Source organism: Pinus tabuliformis, chromosome 6 (genome assembly GCF_031772625.1).
Source record: "Pinus tabuliformis cultivar Carrire ecotype Pingquan chromosome 6, CPIR1, whole genome shotgun sequence".
Taxonomy (NCBI): Eukaryota; Viridiplantae; Streptophyta; class Pinopsida; order Pinales; family Pinaceae; genus Pinus; species Pinus tabuliformis.
In genome coordinates, this window is record NC_142292.1 from 1,346,895,383 (window position 1) to 1,346,903,067 (window position 7,685).

The 7,685-nt window shown below is 40.8% G+C and overlaps 1 pseudogene; it reads right to left on the bottom strand.

Annotated features, from left to right (window-relative positions):
• LOC149263618 (heparanase-like protein 3) overlaps positions 1 to 1,732 on the bottom strand; it is a 118,649-nt pseudogene extending 116,917 nt beyond the window's left edge.
• Between the last annotated feature and the right edge of the window lie 5,953 nt (positions 1,733 to 7,685).

Consider the following 7,685-nt stretch of genomic DNA (forward strand, 5'->3'; position numbering starts at 1 on the left):
TAAAGGTTGTAAATGGGGATGCTTATCCTTACGATGGCTAGGTTTAAATCCTAGTGAACATGCTCCACCTGATAAAGACAAAGTAGAGAGGATAGTGTGTTTTTTGCAGGTGTTGTACCTTCTTATCCCCATTGTACTCTAAAGAAAGGGTACTTGACTAGCTAAACAGCTTAAGAGGCAAAGGTGTTCACACCAACAAACACAGTCTCAATTCCATGTCTATACATGTCCCAGACTGATGAAAAAATGCATCAAATTTCAGGATGTGCAATTCCTTAACATGTATTTACTTGAAACTAAGAGGAAAATGGGTTCACAATTACAAATACAATCCCGATGCTATTTCTATACATGTCTGAGATAGATGAGTAAATGCACCAATTTTCATGATGCACAATTTTACATGTATTTGATTAAAACTAAGATATAAAAGGGGTTCATAGCAATAAATTCAATCTCAATGCCATTTATATATATGTCGCAGGCATCAGAGAAATGTATCAAGTCCGAGGATGCATAACTTATAGACATGAAATTGAATAACACTACTAGAAAAAAAGGTTCACACAATAAATGTAATCTCAAAAAGGTTCACAAATGTGTAATCTTTTAATGTCTAAGAATGCTAACATCTGCATACCTCTTATGCCGTTTTCAAAAATTGATGTTTTGAGATCTTGCAACAACAAACAACTAGAGCATGGAAATGACAATAATATACACATTCACTAAAAAATAGGGTTTAATCATAACTTTAATCGATCTATATATGTGATTCTTTCCATTGAAAAATAGATAGTTTGACAAGGTGGGCACAAGGAAGTATTATGAAACTGTTTATTTTTCAAGGATTCAGTAGCAATGGTAATGCTTACCAAATTTAGAAGGGACACATCTACCCAACTACATATGTCATAATCACACTTTTTAGGAGGCCACCAATCTAAAGTAGCACATATGGAGCGATTGCATGTGGGTATGTGTGTCTATGTCACGAGAGAGGTATACCTCAGACACTAACAAAATTGGAACCTATGAATCATTATTTTTTTGCATGGTTAACTCTTGACTTTTGAATTCATTCACTGTCCAAAACAAATCATTTTGCAGTGTGAGAAATAAACAATTATATGAGACAACATGCTACTTTCTAAAATGACCCAATGAGCTAGAGCAGAGAATCATGTTTCTAGTCAATTTAATGTCAATCCTACTCTACAACTTAAAATAATAATATAATAAAGAACCTAGAGCCTTATGTGGGTTTATTACTACATGTTGCAAGTTAAAGCACCATCTAGGAACAACACAACTTAATACATGTCTGTCATTACAAATAACTTATATTTTGGATCTCTTTGAAGTTTCAAGAATCTTTGACCATTGAATTCAATTTAGGTCTAGGGAAAGCTTTTTTTGTTGATACTGTTTATTTTACTCATTCTATCATATGTACTAACTAGACTTGTTTAACTTAAAAGATCCAAGTGGGGATGAAATGGATAAAACATAAGGAGAACTTGCCTTGTGTTATTTAAGTAATTTTAATAGACTGGAGTGAAAGAGCGGTAGATCACATTGTCCATCTACCTTTCTGACAGTGAGCACTCAATTTTCCATTGTCTCCTTCACCTCCTTCACCTTGGTATTTTCTGGCAAACAAAATGCCGAATAAATTTCCCATGAGAACACTCAATATGACGCCACTTGTCAATCTTATGCTCTTCTTCATTATTGCACTTGACATTGATATGTAGAACTCGACCATATTCCATCTCAATCTTGACCTCCTCTTTCTTTAGATCTGTGTAGAAAGAAAAGCAAATCCCAAGAACTAAAAACTAATCCCACCCTTACAAACAAAAGTAACATGAATTCTCTAAAGGACATGATTGAATAACTAGAAGCTATAAAAAGGGTCTCTTTCACCTCTAGTTACCTCACATTAATATTTCAATCCGGGATCGTCTGGTTATTTCAAAGGGTGTCTCAGTCTGAGGCTAGCATTTTCCAGAGTAATGCTTGTAGTACAGCTATTTACAACTACGAAAGTAAACTAATGCAAGTCTACAACTTAACTACTTCAAAGGACTAAATCACACCAAGTATTGCATCAGCCAAAGGTTCGGTAGCAATAACCCATCCTTTTCATAACTGATGAGAATAGATCGGAGGTCTGGGAGCCAAATAGCAGATGCTGGGCTCGCTACAGCCTAGGATCGTTCTTAATGATTAGAAATGAAACAGCAGATAAAAGAAATGATAATGAAATGGAACAGCACGTCAGCCAAGGGCTTGGTAGCAATAACACATCCCTTTCATAGCTGACGGGAGCAGATCAGAGGTCTGGGGACCAAGTAGCAGATGCTGGGGTCCTCTACAGCCTAAGTTCGTCCTCAAGAAACAGCAAATTAGCAATCTGGAAATGGAACAGCAAATAGAAATGGAACAGCAAATAAATGGAACAACAAATAAATGGAACAACAAATAAATAGAACAACAAATAAATGGAACAACAGGTAAATGGAACAGCAGTTCAAGAATAGAATAGTAATCGAAATAAGTAATAACTGAGTTCTTTAAGCTGCAACTCTATTTAACCATGCCAATCAAAACACCAATCCCTCAATCTCATATGATGGAACAATACTAGAGAACCTTAGAAACACACCATACTTAATCTGCTTCTGTTGAAACACATACGACTGTATCTCATAATAAAGAATAGTCACATTCGATACTCATGTAGAACAGATCTTTCCAGGTGACTTGTTATAATGCAAAACACAATCGTAAAGAATTCTGTAATAAAGTAACAGTGTCCTGTAGGATTAATCAATGCTTGAAGAATTGGTAAACTAACATAGCATCGATATAAAGTTCAAGAACACGAAATGACTTAATCACAACAGAGCATGTAATAAAATATTCTCAAAACACAACAGATTACCAGAGTATGTCTATGAACAAACCACACGGAAACCACGCATAATAATACAAGAGCAAGTGTCCTCCAGGGCCGGGCCCTTAGCCTCCAGGGGTACACCGCTTAAGATAGATCCAGGCTCAAAGATGAAAGAGCGAACAAGTTTGTATTAAAGCATGCAATAAAATTACAGGAACTCAAGTCTTCACCCGAACATAAAGATCATAGTCCTGATCTTCCTTAAAAGAAATTACACTCCTCAAAAAGATCCTCTCTGAAGCCAACAGTGCTACCCCTTTTATAGGGAAGATGGCAGAGATATCTAGGTACAGAAAATAGATAAAATAGCGATCCCTCAGGATCTCAGATCCTGAGGGATTCGCAGAATCATTAATACTGCGTTACTTCTTTCCTTTTCTGTTTCGTGCTGGTATCTCCGCATCCTTTCTTGGATTGATTCGTTGTGATCTGGTTCGTTTCCGGTCTTCCGTCAAAGGGACAGCAGTTAGCTCATCCTTGTCTTTACTTTTGGAATGGCCACCTCCCGTATTTCCTCCCTCCTGCACATAGAAATGACGACTATCAGTGCTTTTCATTAATCTCTCGTGTTTCATTATAAATTCTTATCATTATCTAGATTTCTCATGCAAAAGGATTTTGAGTTCTGATGAAAAGATACCAAAATGACCATCGAAACATACCTTCCTTGGTACTCCACACACCCCCCAGCTTACCCTTTTTCATGGCCTCATGAAAACATTGTAGTTGACATGCAGAGCAGTGAGGGAGTAGGATGGTGATGGAATTTCGTGTGGGGGCCTACACCCATGATGCGAAACTAGATGATGAAAGAAATGGCTTGTCTGGCCCTCGGGCATTTCATACAGGGCTTGGTATCCGGGTGCAGGATGCCAAATGATTGGACTCCGGAACCTATATCCTAACCAGGATGGCCCTGCCCTCAAAACAATTTCACCATAGAGGGGGAATCGGTTAGTAGCAAGCTTAAAATTTTCATACTTAAACGGCTCTTGGAGCTGAATATTTTGATTAGATACCCGATATCGAAATTTAGCTGCTTCAATGGCAGGGTCTTTAATAGAAGAAAAGAATTCAAGCCCTTGTCGAATGATTGCTTCATGCATGGGTCCTAATGCTTCAATCACGCCTGGAGCCTTCATGAGATTTCTATGACTTTTCCATAACTGTTCCGGGTCTCTAGGCTCAGCTCTTACCCATAGGTCTAATCCATTTTCTTGTCTTTGAAATGCATTGTAGGCTTTGAGCCATTTAATCTGATTAACTGCAAATGAAATGAATGCTTGTAATTGAATATCTCCGACAAAAGGGCCAGGGTTCAGCTCGGTCTCTTGTTCTAGTACAAGGTTATGCAGGTAAAATTCACACAATAACCTTTGTACTTTTACCCCATAATGCTTACAACAGTTTATAAAATCGTCTATAGTGTTAATTTCTATGGGAGCACCTGCCCTAACGGCTTTAATTTTCAATTGTAAGTATCTTTCCATTAGAAACAGGGCATAATTTTTGGCAGGAGCTCTACATGCTAGGGCATCATTGTACAGAGCACACAAGGTATCCATTTGTTTAATAACTACATCTAATCTACGGGTTACCTTGGCGACTTCCTCTTGCTCCTTTCGCCATCCTTCGAAGGCTTGGCTTTCCGACAGGTTGACGTTCCTTAACTGCTGCTGAAGTTCCTCATATTTTTCACGGGGCACCGTTTGTTCCCTGAGCTTTTCTGCTTCTTGCTGAGCCTGCTTCAATTGATGGTGGAGGGTTCTTGTTTTGGGGTCCTTTTTCCATGCATCTGTGGAGGCTGGGAGCTTTACTTGGAGTTTCTTATTATGCTGCTTTGAATTCATAACCCTTATTACTCCCGAAGGTGGTGCCTCCGTCTGAACCTCCTTATCATCTTTTTCAATTTTAACACGAACTCCAGCCCACTGCTGTTCCTTTTCAAATGGAACAGTAGTCTGTCCTTCTGTTTTAATTGGAATAGCAGCAGTTTGTCTTTCTGCTTCATTAGAGACAGCAGTTTGTCTTTCTGCTTCATTAGAGACAGCAGTTTGGCTTCTGTCAGGGTTTTGAGTAGTGGAACGGCTCCCGGTTCTTCGCCTTTTATTCTTACGGGGTCTTATTGGCGTGGCCGAATTTTTTCTTGTTGAGGTCCCTACCCCCCTTTGTCTTGCTTTCAGAAGCCTAATCTGCTGGCAAAGCCTGACTATCACGTTTAACAGTGTCCCTTTTTCCTTTTGCAATTCCCTTATTTTCATCAACTTCTCAGAACGAATAGCTGATTGTTTGCCATGGGTTGGAGTGTGACTACTTTCCGGATTTTCTTCTTGAGGTGGCTGATCCGGGGTAAGAACCTCTCTTGGCTCTGTCGTTTCTTGGGCCAATTCTTCCTCTGCCCTTATTTCCTCCGAATTCTCCTCTGGTGCCTTCTGAACAGGCCGTTCCTGCCTGATATTTTATGTTTCCTTCTCATCATGGACGGGTGAAATTTCTAATTCTGCTTCTTCCGTATGCACTTCCTTGGGTGCATCTTTTTCCTGGGTTTCTTCTTCGGCTGGAGGTTGGATGGACTCAGGGGCTGGCCATAGTCGCCCATATTGGCCAATTCATCTTCCCCCATCGGGTTTTGTACTGGGCTTCTTCCCTGCTGTTCTATTTCTTCCTCCTGCTCGGGCCGCTCAACTTCTTCTTTCTCGTCTCCTTCTCCTTCTTCATCCTGTTCTTCTTCTCCTCCTGTTTCTGTTTCCACTGACTGTCCTTTGTCTTCCTCTTCTGTTTCTGTTTCTGCTGACTGTTCTTCGTCTTCCTCTTATGTTTCTGCCTCGGCGGATTGCTCTGTTTCTCTGCTATTTTCTTCTTCCGCCTCTGTCCCTGTGGATTGTTCTGCGACCTCCTTACTTTCTTCTTCTGTATCTGTCTCTGCCGATTGCTCATCTATAATTTCTATTGCTTGGCTCGTGCGAGCCCGGGGTTTCTTCAGCTCTGCTTGTAACCCTGCAAGCCGTGCCGACTTTCTACGTTTTGCTGGTTGCTCAGATGTACCAGAGTCGGGTTGTTTCTCAAGTTGCTTTTCTGCTTGTTTCTCGGCTTGTTTTTCAGCTTGCACTTCTGTGCAAGCGTCCTTCTTTCGCTTCTCTGGGCGTTGGGTTGTGCTATCAATTTGTTTTCGTTTTTCTGGGCGTCCAGACGTGGTTGTCCCTTTATTAATGATATCAATTAATTCTTTCCAGCTTCTCTGCTGTTGGGTAAGACTATGGTTTACTATCAAACGAATTAATCCGTGGTGGCTAACCACAGATTCTTTGTGCTGTGCCTTTCTCATGCTTCGTGCCACATCATGCAATAGCGAATTAAGCAATGCAGGTAAATTCACAGAACATTTTTGTTTTAAGACAGCTAGGAGTTTTAAATATCGTGGTCTTACCACGTCTTTTCTGCCCTCGCAAGTAATGTAGCTCTGGACAATTTTCGCCAATTCCGCCCATGGCTCTCCTAGCGTTGCTGGTAGCACCCCTTTTACTCGAACTATTAAGCTCTGGCCCTCGTCCTGAAAGATTTCCACAATCTTCTGCAGCCTTTCCTTCTTCATTGTCCACACAGGCCCTGTGGCCGGTAGTCCTGTGACTTTTGCTATTATATCATTCGTGACCTCTATTCATTTTCCTCTGATTGTGGAATGTTCTTCCTGCAGGTTTTGTAAAAATTCCTTAGCCGCAGTTTCATTAGATTCTTTCAGGCGGTTGAGGTAGGTCAACCATCCTGCTTTCTTCAGAATTCTTCGGGCTGCAGCTGAAGCAGTCAATGTCTGAGGTTCTTTGCGGACTGATCTTCCACCCATGGCTTCACTTTCAAATTCTCAAAGGAACAGCAGCTATTCATTAAGACGCAGAGAAGCTGGTGGCGGGTTTCTCGTTCAAGTTTAAATACAACGGCGTATGCAATGGAAATAACTTCGAACAGCGATTCATGCAGAAGAAAAAAAAATGGCAAATGATCATACCGTTGAGCCGTGCTGTGCTCGAGTACAAGATCTTCTCGAATAACGGGCTGACACGTGTTCTGGGGAATAATGAGGTTACTCCCCCCCCCCGAAATATGATAGGCTGTCCCAGCCGTCAAATAAGGAGCAGCGGCTGCTTCATCCGCGAGGCCTTTATGGAACAGCTTATGAAAATATGCCATGTCCGCAAAAACAGCATATTACTGGAATCGAGGTGAAAAGTTAAATCGCTTTTAATATGTAAGCGACTGCGGTGAGTTGATGGAAACTCGGGAGTAGACATTTGCCATAATTAGCGAGCCCCATGCGGTCACTGTCACTAGCTCCGTAATGATTGGCGGTAATTAATAGTCATGCAGTATATGGTTGGATAATTAAATTATCACGTTATAAGATGCAAAGGTTATAATTTCCTTACCCATTGGTATAAAGGTTACGACTTCAATACCATTAACAGAGCTCTGCTGCCGACAGGTGTCCATAACCTTGGCAAAGTTGTTTATTTCACCCCGAGAACCATAGTCCTTTGTGTATGCGAGGAAGTGTTATGTGATGTCAAAACTGTAGGCCACTATGCCGGCTTGGTAACCAGTTAGTCATAGTGTCATTCACGAGGAAGGAGCGAATAGTGGGCAGGCCGGCTCGTGGTGAGACCTCCTGTTCCAAGGGTTATTTATTTATTTTGATATACCTTTTGGACCATTTCCTGGGTGTGGT